Genomic DNA, 17406 nt, shown 5'->3' with positions numbered 1-17406 from the left:
GTTTGAGCCGAAAAAAGTTTCATAATTTTTTTTTTTTAATTCCGGATATTTTGTGAAAATGATTGGAATTTTAGTGATAGCGATGAGATTGCCAAATGAATGAAAGGGATAATGACGTTGATTGTCATTGTAATTAAACGTATTTACAGTGGTATCTTGATTGTATCGATAGAGAATCGAACGATTGTTTTCAGTTGCTTCAATATCAAATCCAACAAAACTACATTCTACGTTTTCTCATCCCTTGGTCGATAAATTACCATACTACACTCGTAGTGACGTTAAATTAATTCACAAATTCCTTCACCTAAATTCCAAATATCATACATATGTTACAAGCGATAGTTCCAACATTTGTGCTACGAGTTCAATGCTTTCGATTCGAGATCGACTTAGCCTTCTTTTCTTCCCTTGTGGTAAAATATAGAGCTTAGCACTGATTGGGGTCTATATCATCGCCTGATATGTTTCTCAAATTCCGGGATTGTGTTTATGTTAATTTTGTTATAGTTAAATAATAATATATAATAGCAAGATATATTTACACTTTCTAAATGCACTTCAATTCCATGTTTGGAAACTAGCTACTTCTCGGTTGGCATATATTTCACAAACATTAAGATTATACCTGAATTTACATGGATCTGTACTCAAGGGCTATTAAGGTGAAACTATATACCACATTGCATTCAATCGAAGTGATGTTAGTGTTTGTTTGTGTGTGCTTATTTTTTTCTTCTTATCCCGTAATCCACCACGATCGTGTTAAGCAGCATTCGTCTTTTAGGTAGAGTAATAGACAACGACATTACCCATTTCTACTACCATAAAAAAAATATGATAAAGCGTGTTTGAATGTTTGAAGATTTGTCTTCTCTTTTCAACTGATCGCCCGACTACGCTGGGGCGCCCCACTCTTATTGTTGGCAATCCTCAATAAGGGAATGGAAGGAAATAAAGAACAAGTAAAGCGGTAATGAAGAATAAACAAAAGAAGAAACTAATCGATAAATTCAGGAACATGGGAGTGAAATGTCAAGGGAAGATAACTTCAACATCAATAAGTTACAAATTTGACAACATTGAGTAACAATTCCCTAGATGCTTCAACGCATAGCTATAGATGTTATTGGAGGTACTGATAATGGATTCGAAAATAGTAGAGATGGGTAGGCGTACTAGTGGAGGATTTACATGTGAGAGTAGTTAGTAATTGTTGAATGAGCTCGATATTAACGGATACGATGTATGAGAAGAGCTCTCTAAAGGAAGTTATTTTAAATATATGTCTTGGTAATTATTTTCTGTGAATGGATTTTGAGTCATAGATCCTGTCTATTACATTTCTTTATTATTTTTTTTAGGTCGTGGAGTTCAGAGAGCTGTGGGCTCTATTTGAATATGAATATTGCTGCAGTTTCGAATATTTGAATATGTTATATTGCTGCTAGATGTAATGCATTTAAAAAGAAGTACATGTCCACAAAATAATAGACACACATACACACAAACACTCACAATCTCACACATAGATAAGGGCAAGCGCGCACACGCACGCACGTACGCTTTTACACACGTATATATACATCTGTATACAAGTTATAGATATAATCTACACGTATAGAAGTATATCTATCTATCTATCTACATAATTATTACAAATTAAAAGGGTAAAGGATTATCAATTTATTAATTAATAAATCAATTAATAATTAATAATTTTTACCAAGCTCATCGGTATGTAAGCACCATTATTGGTGGAGAACTTATTTAAGAGCTCATATATATTTATAAACATAATTAAGGGATCAGCAAATATTTGCTTCACCATATACCGAAGTTCAGAAATAGCAGCTAAAAAAGCTGAGAATCCCACAGATAGCATCACTTGTAACTCACAAAGGCAAAAACAAGAAGAAAAAACAATGAAAACTAACCATTCCGAAGGTTAACTGTAGACGCGTTTCTGGATTATGAGTGATACTCAATTTCCTTCATCAATACGGTATTCCAGCAGTAAATTCGACTATGCTAGCAAACTGTGCAAGCATGAACGAGTAACATTCCACACCGACACAGATCTGAAAGCATAACCGAATCTGACCAAGGTAGATTCGTCTTTCATGCTATCAATAAAAGGATTTTCAAGAAAAACTCTAGATCTGGAAATGGATCATGCATCTTCTTGGTATGTGTAGTTTTGTGCCGGTTTGAAATAACAAAATACGTAATGTTTCACTGTTTTGTTACAGTGGAATCCTTTCTATTCTATCATGCGCAGACAATTTTTGAAGACGTCTCTTCATGGGTTGTTACACGGTTTCTCTACTGCTCCCCACAGAAAACGGAAACGGCTTCATTCTCCAATCAGTAGAATATGATAAAGACTCTATAAAACAGCTATGAATCAGACAATCGTGTACCGGTGCATCTGGAGTCGGCATTCGAATTTTTCTGTATTATCTAATTAAAAAAATATATAGTTTATGAATAATGTCTGCATGAAAAAGAAAGGATATCATTTGCATGAAATAGAATGGCTAACATTTGCATGAAATAGAAGGGTTAACATTTGCATGAAATAGAAGGGTTAACATTTGCATGAAATAGAAGGGTTAACATTTGCATATAAATCTTAGAAAGAAATATTGAAAGAAATGTTAGAAAAAAAAATTTCAAAGAAAATTACACAATAAGATTATAGGCACACTGCTTCTATTAATTCGATGATGTGAGATACAAGATAGGAGGAGACACCCGAGAGACCGTGTCGCAGTCTCTTGGTACCTCACAGTTGATATTGTAGCACATACATGCATATTATAAGACTATACAAAAGTGTGCTAATTTTAGAGAATAATTTAATAAGCTCTTTTTTTATTTGAAGGTTAGCAATTAAATTTAAAACATACTATTTCTGTATACTATTCATATATTTCATGTTCATAAAAAATATTATTATCCAGACCATATTAACCAATAGGCAAGGTATTTGTGTGTTTATATTACATGGGTAGATTTTGCACGTAAAATATCTGGTGCTGTTGAATTACTCAGATACATCTGTGAAAAGGTCTTAAAATCCAGCATTGATTACAAACCTGAATCGTCTTAAATTTATTATTTATTTCACTATCATGTCCATTTAGAAATGAATTTAGTTTATTATACATAATACACATCTATACCAAACATTTTTATTTCGAACCATTTTATTTTACGAACATAACCAATTTTTTCTTTAGTTACCGTTGAGGCTATTTTGATAATCTCTTTGAGTTATAATGGCGGCAATATTGAAAGTCAGTGGTTTGTTTTTATCAGATTATTAAGTTCCCTCATTTGTCGGAATGTATTTAATGATTACTAGACACCATTACATTAAGTGGTAGATGAAAAAGGAGAGCGTAGCCCATGGGATTTTTTTATATGTCTATTTGAAAATGGTGTTTCATTAGACATATTTTTATATATATACTATATATACTCTTTGCAATCTTTCTAAAAAGACAGTGCTATAACTATTGCCAATTGTGGAAGTATGCCTATGATGCTTGCAAACAAACACAATAAAATGCAAATACACGCATGCACTTTATGATACAAATACCATTGACCTGTACATAATAACATTGAGTGCATAAAACTGCAGTCGATTTGCACACCTGAAAGATGAAGTTAATAATATTAAGTGCTTCAACGACTATTTGTTCCTTTCAAACTATATTAAAAACGTACATTAGCATGTAATTTTCCACAAAAAAACGTTACAACTGTAAGTATACATATGAATATATACATATACATATATATGTATATATAGATTTATATATATATATATATATATATATATATATATATATATATATATATATATATATATATATATATATATATATATATATATATATATATATATATATATATATATATATATATATATATATATATATATATATACATATCTATATCTATCTAGTTATCAATCTATATAAATATATACATGCAAACACATACATATAAATATATTAATACATGTATAAGTACATATGTATTATGTGAGTATATAATGTAGGTAGATAGGTAGGTAAGTAGGTAGGTAGGTAGGTAGGTATGCGAATGAAGTAATCCTATTTACTTTATTGCTACGCTATCATTCTGCCATGGTCGTGAACATTAAAAATTGGAATCTGGAAAAGAAAGAACATGAATCAGTAAACTGAAGCATCGGTGTCATCTAGACTACTAGTAATTGCAGTCAAATCTCCCTCTAACCACAACCTGTTCTCTCTCGTAAGTAATGGATACGTTAGATAATGGGGTTCTATACACTCTTAAGGAGGCAGAAATGCTTTTGTTCAGATTTTACATTATCCACACAGCTAAAAGGTTAGTCTTTTCTACAATAGGCAGAAGTCTTGAAAGTTTAGTCGATTACATCAGACCTAGTGATAAACTGGTACTTTCTTTTATCGACGCCGTAAGGATGAAAAACAAAGTCTACTTCGCTGTCGTTGGAACTCAAATCGCGAAGACGGACGAAATTCGTCAAGCATCTTGTCTGGCGTGCTAAAGATTTTGCCTTCAATTGTCTGAAGAAGAATAGATAATAATGTTTAATTTTGTGCATCCACATTCTACTTTTCAATTCTACCAGGGTTCGGAAATTATTACGTTTCCTTACGGCTGATTACGTGAATATTTACCGGTTCATAGATATATTTGCCGTGTGGTGAGTTACAAATATAGGCTCTCTCTATTTCAATTATTGAGTATTCTCTTCATATTCCAGTAAGCGATATTTGTATATTATTATTTATTTTAAACTAGGTAAACGTTTTTATTTTGTATAAGAAGTTCAGAAATGCTTTAATTGATCCAGTACGTCGATAGTAGAAAAATATCGATTTCCAATGATTCTCTTCTAAGGCTGAGAGTGGGGAAAATTTGGAAAATAATCTAAGAGACAAAAGCTCAAAACTATGGTGAGTTAGTATACCAGTTATCACTCCAAGCTGTAATAAATGTAATGCCGATAGCAAAAATGTTGCAGTATGAGTAACATTTTACGTTTATTGTATTCTGGATTCATAGATTCTTTTGAACATTGTGCAAAATAGCCTGCGGTATGTAGCTAAGACACTATACATTCTCACTTCATATCACTTTCAGGTCGGCATGCCCTTTCATGATTCCGATATGCGATGAAATGAAATGCCAGTCAAATACTGAGATGATTTAATCTCCTATATCGCTTCCCGAAATTTGAGGCTAGAAGTGTAAGTCGAAGACAACAAAAGCTTCAGATTACAAAGGAAATTGTAATGTTGAACAGAGTAAAACAGTAACCAAGCAGAAAACAAAATGTGAAACTTTGCAGAAGTATGAATTTGGAAGAACTGCACAATATGACTTTAAAAAATGTAGCTTTCAAGAACATCACGTACACACAAATGTAGCTTTGAAGAACACCACTTACACACAAAGTTAAGGGAAATTGTATGAATGCTAACTAAACCCTGTTGTACTCAAGTGTAAACTTGCACAAGAAAACTCCTTTTGCGCTGGAAACATAAAACAGGCTACACGATTATTACAAGGCTAATACTGGCTTGACGTAATCTATTACAAAGTTGGTCAAAATATAGCGTGTTAGACATTCGTACCTTACTTAGGTCGCGAATGCTTTCCTCCTTCTATCCGAAGATTCAAAGAGAGCCCTGATCAGTTAAGTGAGACGGCCTTTTGCGGAAGTGGGAGAATAAATGAGCTACTTGGATTATCTTTGAAGGCAAAGGGAACGAATTTAATGTGAAAAGCCAAATTATTATCATTTTTATTGCTGTTGTTGTTGTTGTTGTTGTTGTTGTTGTTTTTCTTCTTCTTCTTCTTCTTCTTCTTCTTCTTCTTCTTCTTCTTCTTCTTCTTCTTCTTCTTCTTCTTCTTCTTCTTCTTCTTCTTCCTCCATCTTATCATCATCATCATCATCGTCGTGATCGTTGTGGTCGTGGTCGTCGTCATCATCATCATCATCATCATCTAGCACATGGCCATCAGTACGTTTCTACACTTGGAGTTCCACTCTCACAAATGCCTTCTCTTCTCTTTACCTTTCATCCAAACACAGTGGATAGGACAAGTAGTAGTCAAGTAGCAAGAGTCTATTACGTAAATCATACATACACACCCTTCGCCGTCCCCTCACTGCGAAACCTCGAAACAACTTAAGATCTCATTATTATTAATATTACGAACACCATCTATTATTATCAATATTAATGCAAGTGAACGCAGGAATGTCAACAAGGAACAGGAACTTGGAAGAAAACTAAAAACCAAATGTAAAACAAACTAGCGAAGAAACCAAACAAAGAAATGGCCAAACTTGACAAGACTTAAGGGGTTAGTGACATTTTCACAAAATGTGGAATTTCAAGTGAATCTATACATTAAATCATTTCGGGATTAAACGATAGAACACAAGAGCTGTAATGGAATCACTGGACGAAGTTAGGGAAGCCTAATGGTTCTTATATTTGCAGTGGGGTATATAGTTCTTTGATGTCATTCTTGTTTTTTTTTCTGCTCTATTTATCTTTTATATTTCAGGGTTATCCATAGTGTTGATTGATATCGCAACTGTATCAATCCAGCCACCAGCTAATTTTCCGTTTCCTAGGCAACCAAAAGTGTTGATGTGTTTAAAAAAAAACAAATAGTGTTTGTCAATTATTTACTTAAGCCCGAAAACGTCGTCCATGCAATCACACTGTCTCTCTCTGTCACTCTCTCACACACATATACATATATACGCATATATATATATATATATATATATATATATATATATATATATATATATATATATATATATTTACAATGAGCAAATGTTCAAGAATGCGATGCTTGGTCATCCTGTAGACTATGAAGTCTAAAGGGAGTTGGCATAAATGTTTTGTTAGCAAACAAACTAGATCCCAATGCTACTTAATCCAAATAAATATATTAACGTTCTGACGAAGATGGAAAGATAGTACCACGGCTACCACTACCAATGCAGCCACGACCGTTGCCTTCACCACCTATGCTATAACAGTTATTACTACAACCACAGCTGCTGTGATGTTCTATGCATTTAGTTCCATTTAAAATAGCATATTGCGCACATAGACGATGATTTGAATGATCACTTTTGGTGATTTGCAAAGATGATGCCCCTTTTAGTATACATATAAGTGTGTGCTTGTGTGTATATGTGTTTGTGTGTGTACGTGTGTGTGCATACACACACACACACACACACACATATAGATAGATACATACATACATACATACATAGATTGATAGATGTGTGTTTATGTATACATATATATGAGTGTGGAGGCGCAATGGCCCAGTGTTTAGGGCAGCGGACTCGTGGTCATAGGATCGCGGCTTCGATTCCCAGCCAGGGCGTTGTGAGTGTGTATTGAGCGAAAACACTTAAAAGCTCCACGAGGCTCCGACAGGCGATGGTGGTGAACCCTGCTGTACTCTTCCACCACAACTTTCTCTCACTCTTACTTCCTGTTTCTGTTGTACCTGTAATTCAAAGGCCCAGCCTTGTCACACTCTGTGTCACGCTGAATATCCCCGAGAACTACGTTAAAGATACACGTGTCTGTGGAGTGGTCATCCAGTTGCACGTTAATTTCCCGAGCAGGCTGTTCCGTTGATCGGATCAACTGGAACCCTCGTTGTCTTAAGCGACGGAGTGCCAACATATATGAGTAAATGTTTGTATATGCATTTTTATATGTATATATAAGTATATATAAATATATACATATATATACATAAATATAACCATGTTAATATGTATATATACGTATACATACACACAGACACACATAAAGATACATATACACTCACATAACTTTCATACAAATATACATTACGTGTATTTATATATGTCCTTATGTATCGATATATATATGCAAATACTTATATGTATGGATGTATATATATATATATATATATATATATATATATATATATATATATATATATATATATATATATATATATATCTGCAAATATGTATGCATGTGTGTCTATGTGTGTTCGTGTCTGTGGTGTGGTGCGTGTATACAAAGCAAACCACGATTAGCTGAAGTTTTATTAAGAAGTTCACTCTGGAAAATAAATAACATTGTTGTACCGACACCGGTCTTTGATATTTTTAGCACATGTGTATAATCCTCTATACCAACATACTGTCACTTATGTAAACACATATATGGAACTACACAGAATGCCACAATACCTCGAGAAATCAATACATAGATGAATAAATACCGAATTACGTATATAGACACTGTCGCTGGCACACTCGTGTATGCTAAAGCTAACACGTCATTTTATATTCATATTGGTATTGTTTTGTCCTAACTTTTAATGTTGTTCTGTACAGGAATTGGTATATAATAGTATTATGAAACCCGACTGCAAGTGATGTGTATACGACTGCACTGTTTTTGTCTTCGATTCCCCCCCCCCCCATCCGGATATTTGTTTTAGTGAAGACATTCCAACGCAGATCTGATACTATGTAAATCTGACATGTGCTCTCTCTGTCTCTCTGTCTCTCTCTCTGTACACACACACACACACACACACACACACACACACACACACACACACACACTCATATACACACACACTCACATACACTCACACACACTCACACTCACACATACACACATACGTACACACACATACATACACACTCACACATACACACGCAACATATACGCGCATCAGAACGTAAAGATGGACGAAATGCTGCTAAGTATTTTTCCTGGCAAGCTAACGATTCTTCCAGCTCACTTCTATATTTTTGAATAACAAAACCACTACGCCATGAGTCCACGGGCATATGGCATAATCATTAAGAACGCGGGCTACTAACCTCAAGATTCCGAGTTCGATTCCAGGCAGTAACCTTAATAATAATAATAATTTTTGTTTCTGTTGTGCTTGTAATTCAAAGGGTCAGCCTTGTCACACTGTGTCACGCTGAATATCCCCGAGAACTGCGTTAAGGGTACACGTGTCTATGGAGTGCTCAGCCACTTGCATGTTAATTTCACGTGCAGGCTTTTCCGTTGATCAGATCAACTGGAACCCCCGATCTCGTAAGCGACGTAGTGCCAACAACAACATTTCTAGGTTAAAAGTTCTACCTTTTAGCTCTAAGATTGAGTCGCTCGTATCGCATGCAGATATGTGGGATATTATAAATATTAATATTCAATCTTTTCATCTGGCCATAAATTTGGGAGCCGTAATCAATATTAACGGAACAGAAACTGTTCATTTTCAATACTTCAGCAAGTCAGTGCATGGAAAATTAATAATCATGTTGGTTTTAAACAATTTCGTGAAATGTGACAAATAGTGAAGTTAGCCAATGAACTGGAAACGCATGAAAAGACAGTTTCAGTCACTATTATTAATCTGCTGTTACTATGATTAAATAATCCTTCTCAATTTACATGCGTAAATCTCTGTTTGCTGTTGTTGTTGGCACTCCGTTGCTTACGATGTTGAAGGTTCCAGTTGATCCGATCAACGGAACAGCCTGCTCGTGAAATTAACGTGCAAGTGGCTGAGCACTCCACAGACACGTGTACCCTTAACGTAGTTCTCGGGAAGATTCAGCGTGGCACAGTGTGACAAGGCTGGCTCTTTGAATTACAGGTACAACAGAAACAGGAATAAAGAGAGAAAGTTGTGGTGAAAGAGTACAGCAGTGTTCGCCACCATCCCCTGCCGGAGCCTCGTGGAGCTTTTAGGTGTTTTCGCACAATAAACACTCACAACGCCCGGTCTGGGAATCGAAACCGCGATCCTATGACCGCCAGTCCGCTGCCCTAACCACTGGGCCATTTCGCCTCCGCGTAAATCTCTTATCCAACAGAAATGCACGCACACACAGGAATATACCAACCCATCACAGAAAAAAAAACGCATTTTATATGCAAACATTTATTGATAATTAGTTTATTAATCTATATTAAAAAATGTATGATAACGTGCGAAAATGATTGATATTCTGTAATATATCGGAAAAATAATTTCAGTAAGTAAATGACTTCATACAAAATGATTTGATATAGGTCATGAACGCTGTTTTAATAGGAAGATATTGCTTCTTCAGAATCTCTAAACAGACAAATTTATAGCTGATAATCGATAGTAGGTGTAGAGCCCAATCAAATTAGATGCCAAATGAAATTGAACACCGAATCGAAATGGATAATGCATCCATCAGAGATAGGCCAACACTCAGCGGAAGACCGTGGGTTTAATTAAAAATGTAGCATGTTTCTGTTTGTTTTTCAATTTACCTCGTACCTTTTGGCACGTAGATAACAGTGCATTCGCATACACACAAAATGCACGCACAGGTGCGCACACACATATGCAGACTTACACGCACGCAAACACACACACGGACACATACACACAAAGATATATATATATATATATATATATATATATATATATATATATATATATATATATATATATATATATATATATAATATATATGTATGTATATACAGAATGAAAGAAAGAGAGAGAGAGGGAGTTGCGTGTAAAACGCATCTTAATTTAGTTTTATGGGCTTAAGGTACGCTTGAAACATAAATATATGCGTCAGAGGATATATACGTCGATAATTTGCTTTACCTTACAATCTCAGATAGATAAGCAATTAAGTAGCTTTGAGTATTTCAGTTCCTGTCCGGTTACATTAAAGTAGTTGCATGTTTAAACAGTTCCCTTGATTGAGGAATTAATGCTAAATTTCCGATGAGGGGTTGTTTGAATTAGACAGTTGTTACACAGCTGTATATGAAGAGAAACTGTATAATTAGATAACAACTGTAGTTCAGGATGAAGAACAGACAAATTTTTGTATGTTGGCGTATCAGAAATACGAGGAACTTACGATACTGATCGATATATGTGTTTTAGATGAGAAATAGATTCCGTTTTTTCAGCTGCAGTACTCCATTTTGATAGAATGCGATAACGGAGAAGGTTTGTGGATATTGAAGTCACCAACGTAGGTTACAGAGACGGGGGTAATCAAAGGGTAATATTCAAATTGACAGGAAATATGGGAAGATTGCTGTTTATTTTATCCTGCTAGAAATAAAGTGGGCGAATGTAAAAGAATGAGGAAATGGAAAAGTATAACTCAAAGACTTGAAGACATCGCAGTGTAGCACCATGATGTGGAGATTAGAATATAAATGCAGTGAAGTTTAAGTTGTAGTACATAAATCACACACATATGCACATGCCTATGTGTGTATATTTATAGATATGCATAAAGATAGACAGATATGATAATTATAAAAATAATAATAATAACAATAATAATAATAATGATAATGATTATAATTATAATAATGATAATAATAATAGCAATAGTAATAATAATATTTATCATTATAATTGCAATTATAAGAGGTACATATATACATACATATATACATAATGCATATATGCTAAACCGCTTTCCAGTAAATTATATATTTTTGATAGACAGGCCGCGAGATGGCAGAACCATCCCGCGCCAGGAAAAATTCTTAGTAGCATTTCTTCCAACTTTACGCTTTGAGTTCAAATGCTATCGTAGTCGACTTGACTTTTTATTCTTTCGGGGTCGATAAAATGTGCACCGGTTCCACAATAGGGTTGATGTAATCGACCTAACCCCGGACCCGAAATAGCTGGCCTTGTGCCAAAATTTGAAACCTATATATTTGACACAGCTAGCTGAAACGTTACATCGCCGGATAAAATGCGTAATTCCATGACGCCTGTGATTACGTACCGAGTTCAAATTCCGGCAAGTCGGCTTTGTGTTTTATACTTTCGGGGTCGATGAAATAAGTACCAGTTGTGCACTGGGGTCGATATAATCGACTTACCCTGTCCCCTGAATGTGCTGGCATTGTGCCAAAATTTGACACGGATATCTATTGGGTTGTCCGGAAAGTTTATGCCGAAGTATAATAGCTTACTTTGCGACTTATTTGCGATGAAATCACCTCAATTTTGGGAAGAGAATAATTTCAAGATGGAGACGTATTGTGCAACAAATTGGTTCATATTTGGTTGATTAAAAATGTAATGGCAAGTATTTATTGACCTTTTTCTTTCCTTTAAAAATCGGCACGAACTTTCGGAACACACAATAATTAATGTAAATATTTTATATCATTTCCAAGGAGAAGTATTAAAATATGCATTTATATTACTGCCTATTTAAGCAAAATATTGTTAAAGAATCACGGAATATCTCGAAAACTCATACTTTTTACATAACTATCACTAACCTAGTTCAATGTAATCATTCGAATAAGCATACCCTGATTATAATTCCATCAATCCTAGGGAGCACTCTTTATAATTACAAACACTTATGCAATAAGAATAAAACACACACACACGGACACACACACACATATATGTATAGAATATATGTAGAATATAATAGAATATATATATACATATATATATATATGTACATATATATATAGAGAGAGAGAGAGAATATATATATACACACACACGCACGCACGCACACACACACACACACACACACGCACACACACACACACACACACACACACACACACACACACACACACACACACACACACACACACACACACACACACACATAAATGCGAAAATAGCGGACAATCGAATTAATTCTGTATACGTTTAAAATATCACTTTACTTTCACAGTCAGTGATTTAACATTAAAGATTGTCACGCATATGCCGACCTATTTTTGAAAATGAAATGAAAATGTCAATTTATATTACGTGAATATAGTTAAAACTCTTCAAAAACATTTTAGAGAACGAATATACTGCAACTTATGTACAGAGGAATTAACAAAACTCATTTTGTTAATTTTTCTCAAAGCACCATTTGAATATAATTTGTTGATGTAATTCTAAGCCGACTAACTTTCCAGCATAATTCACAAATTGGGCATTACATTATTAATTATCAATGCATATTAATTAACAAATTATATTAGCAATCAATTTTTAACTATATGTAACAATTTGCATCCCTATACTTTAGTGTTTTAATTAGTAATACACATTTGGTGAACGATTTACGTACTTAAAATACGCTAGCATCTTTGATGATATTAGTTTAGTAAACTCTATTTACAACAGTACATTTGATATGTATGTATATATACATACACACACACGCACACACACATACATATATATATATATATGTATGTATGTATGTATGTATGTATGTATGTATGTATGTGTGTATGTGTGGAGAGAGAGAGAGATTAGATAGATATGTATGTATGATGTATGTCTAAAATTCGAACAAATGGTAAACTTTACCAATTTGAATTTTTAAGAGAATTCACGTATGTTTTTTTATGTAACTTATATTGCCAGTTATATGTGAATATTACTTCATCTTTATGTTATACTTGTACTAACACATTGTAATTTTACAATGAATTATAAATGTAATCATAGATACAGTTTCACATATACATAAATGTTACGGATGTTATTAATCTAGGCATTATAAAAATATGTCTGAATAAACTCACCTCTTATATAAAATGTGGATGCGTAGATGAAAAAAATGCCTTTTATATGTTTAAATGGATGGAAAAGGACAAAGAAACAAATGACTTCTAAAATAAATTATAGTAACTTCTCTTGAGAAGAGACAAAATTTAGCATCACAGAGTTATGAAATACCTGCAGGAAAACGATTTAGCCATCATGCTGACACGGTTGCTATATTTGGGAATGATGTTCCAGCTTAATCAACAGTGCAAAATTATAGATTTGAATTGGCGAGAGGAAGAGAGATTCTTGAAGATTACCAAACGTCTGGAAGTCCTGCAACTGCCACCACCGAAGAAAACATTGATAGTGTTCATCTCATGGTGATGCATGATAGGCGACTGACTATAAACTAAATAGCCTATGCAATTATCATATCTGCTGAGAGAGTCGAGAATATTCTGAACAATAAACTTGGCATGACGAAGGATTCTGTTCGGTGGGTGCCGCGTCTTCTGACGCCTCATCGAAAGCGCACCAGGCTGATCATATCACAGGAAAATCTGAGATTGTTTGGAGCAGCTACAGTTGCTTTCCTTGATTGTTTCCAAAGCCTGGAAGAGTGATGGATTCATTACTTCTTCAAACCAGAGACAAAGAGACCATCCATGCAGTAGAAACACCCCTCTTCACCTACTCCAGAGAAGTCCAAGGTCATTTCGTCTGTTTGGAAGGTGATGACCGCAGTGTTTTGAGATGCAAAAGCATGGTGTTTATTCACTATCTCCAAAAGGGTCACACTGTTAGTGAAGATAACTACGCCAACATGTTGAGGCCCTTAGGAAAAGCTATCAACACCAAACTGCCAGGAAAACTGAAGAAAGGTGTCTTGTTTCATGAGGACAATGCCCCAGCACATACAACATTGGTTTCAATGGCTGCTTTGCATGACTGTAGCTTTGCACTGGTTCATCACTCTCCCTATTCTCCTGATTTTATCCCATCTGAGTCATCCGATATCCAACGTGCTAAACAAACTGCCTGTGTATATATGTTTGTTTTTCCGTCGAGTTACAGTAAAGACTTCACACTAAATTGAAAGATTACACCATACTTATTTCAGAGTACGCATTTACAATTTGTTTTTTAAAGTATGGTAAGTTTGACCTTCCCGCTTCTCGCTGCTAGTTTTGATGAGGGATACCAGGTCGAAACTTCTAATTCAGCGTCTTTGTAAAAGAATGATTAATATGTACATAAACTTATGTGTTTCAGGAGTATAAATTTACTTGCTGTTTATAAAAATATTCACTTTTTTCTATTTATATGTGCTTGTAAATTGAAGAAAAATTGCACTTAATCAATACAGAAAATCTATTAACAATTTCAATTTACCGATAGAAATTTTACCGATAGAAATTAAACATCTAATCATATTTTCTATAAATTTAATTTTGTTATTTTGTAAACCGCTAGGGTTTATTTATTATAGTTTGATCATGATATATGTTTGACTTTAAATAAATAGTTGAAATTTGAGTAGTCTGCATCATTTAATATTTCTTTTAATATATGTTTCTTTAATTTTACAGCATATTTTATTTGCGTTCTATACGTAACTATAGTAATTATATATATATATATATATATATATATATGAATATGAAATCTCTATGTTATTAATTCCTATAATGTATATCATAATTACATTTTACTGAAGCCTATATTATGCTGCAACATTTTCATTCCTAGTTTCAGCAATAATATATTGTAGAATCACAGCTATTCCAAACGATTTGCGTAAGATATTGCTTGCTGCTAATCATTTGATTTCTCAGTTGGAAAGCTTTTCCTTTATTATTTATTTATTTTAATTTTATTTTGGTAAATAATTCAAAATTCTGAAACTTGGGTCCTCTTTACACCATAATATAAGTTTTCAGTTTAGTCAATATAACCATGATGCTTTTATATTCATGAATATTTTTTATGTTACATTTTCTCATTTTTCTCAATGAATGTTGCAATGCATAATTCATTCCACACTACTGAATGTCAATCTATGATTCAGAAAACAATACAGAAGAAAATCGTCACTTAGCCACATAGACTGGGTACTCTCAGCAGGATAAGTCTCCACCCGGTGAAATATTATCATGTAACTATAAAAAGTTACCTTCTCGAATCATGCCGACGTATAAGGGCCGGTATCTCGGTTTCATTGCGTATGTATTCCCCACCTGGACGGGACGCCGGTCCGTCGCATTATTACTCATTTTTGCCAGCTTAATGGACTGGAGCAACATAAAATGAGGTGTTTTGTTCAAGAACACGACGCGTCGCCCGGTTGAAGAATCGAAACGACAATCTTCCGATCATGAGTCGAACGCCGTAACTACTAAGCCACGCACCTCCATGGTGTAACTATAACTTCCGTGGATGGACACTACACAGACGGATTCTCTTCCAGCTTTATGCTGAAAAGGGTACAAAGGTTATTTAAAAAGAAGTTCATGACATCTAAAAGAAGACATTTCTATTTGTTCCCTTTACGTACCTAAGCCTTGATCAGAAGGATGCTGTGTCGTCGGATGTTACCCAAGGGATCACTGGCTGACTTGTTTCTGAAAAATAGTAAATTTCACATGACATTAGTGTGTCTATAAATCCCAAAAAATATTACCACATCTTCTGGATCTATATATGGCACTCACTTTATGTCCCTGATAATCTTATTTACGCAAACGACCTTAGCTCGACCTATTGTAAATGAGTCAAATTACCCACAAATCAAATCATACCATCTTCCATCCAGAAAAGACACATTGGTAAATTCAGTTCTATATGCAGAAAGCCGCCATGAAATATTGCGGAAAATAGTAGAAAAATCTGCCTGGAAGGAGGCACTTGGAATTGCACATACAAGTAGATTTAATGTTACATTAATGGATGCACAAAGTTTGTTATAATAATCGTTAATAAAAATTATACATCAGGGGAAAAATTACTGATTTCTTCGAAGCAGTAAAATGAGGGTGGCTCATGACATACGGAACGCACGATAAAAACGAGGTTGATGTTAAATTTTCATTCATAAATGTATTACATACAAGTAATCTAAAGTATTTCAGCTGCTTCTAATGCATCACCAGAATCACCTCCGGTTCGGTTTTGAATTGTATGAACTTTTTATACAACCAAACGTGTACATATTTCTTGCATTATGTATTGTGCGTGTGTTTTGTATGAAATAAACGAACGTATGCATATGAATGGATATTTGATGCCATTTGAGTGCATAAGTGCTGTATGTTTTAAGTACGTATGTATGCATGTACTAACGTATATGAATATATGCATGTATATATATATACATATATAAACATACTTCTGTGTAAAATTATACGATTCTACATGCAAGTATATGCGAAAGGAAAGCATTTGGAAGATAATTGCGAAAGTATCAAGCGATGTTTGGAATTATTGAATTTAAAACGGGTGACAAGCACAATTTGGAAATATATTTGATGCTTGTCTCATGAAGTTTATACGCATATACACACTCAAATATTGTGCATACGTGTATATATACATACTATTATGTATGTATTATACGTATATATATACGTATAAGAATACATATAAATACATACATACATACATGCATATATATATATATATATATATATATATATATATATATATATATATATATATATACACACATAACTGCAATAAAGTTGTCTCTATGCTGTTATATGCTTATAAGTTCGACTT

This window comes from Octopus bimaculoides, chromosome 8, assembly GCF_046866305.1.
Source record: "Octopus bimaculoides isolate indiv1 chromosome 8, ASM4686630v1, whole genome shotgun sequence".
Lineage (NCBI taxonomy): Eukaryota > Metazoa > Mollusca > Cephalopoda > Octopoda > Octopodidae > Octopus > Octopus bimaculoides.
The sequence above is the reverse complement of the archived record's forward strand: the minus strand, read 5'-3'. Positions refer to the sequence as shown.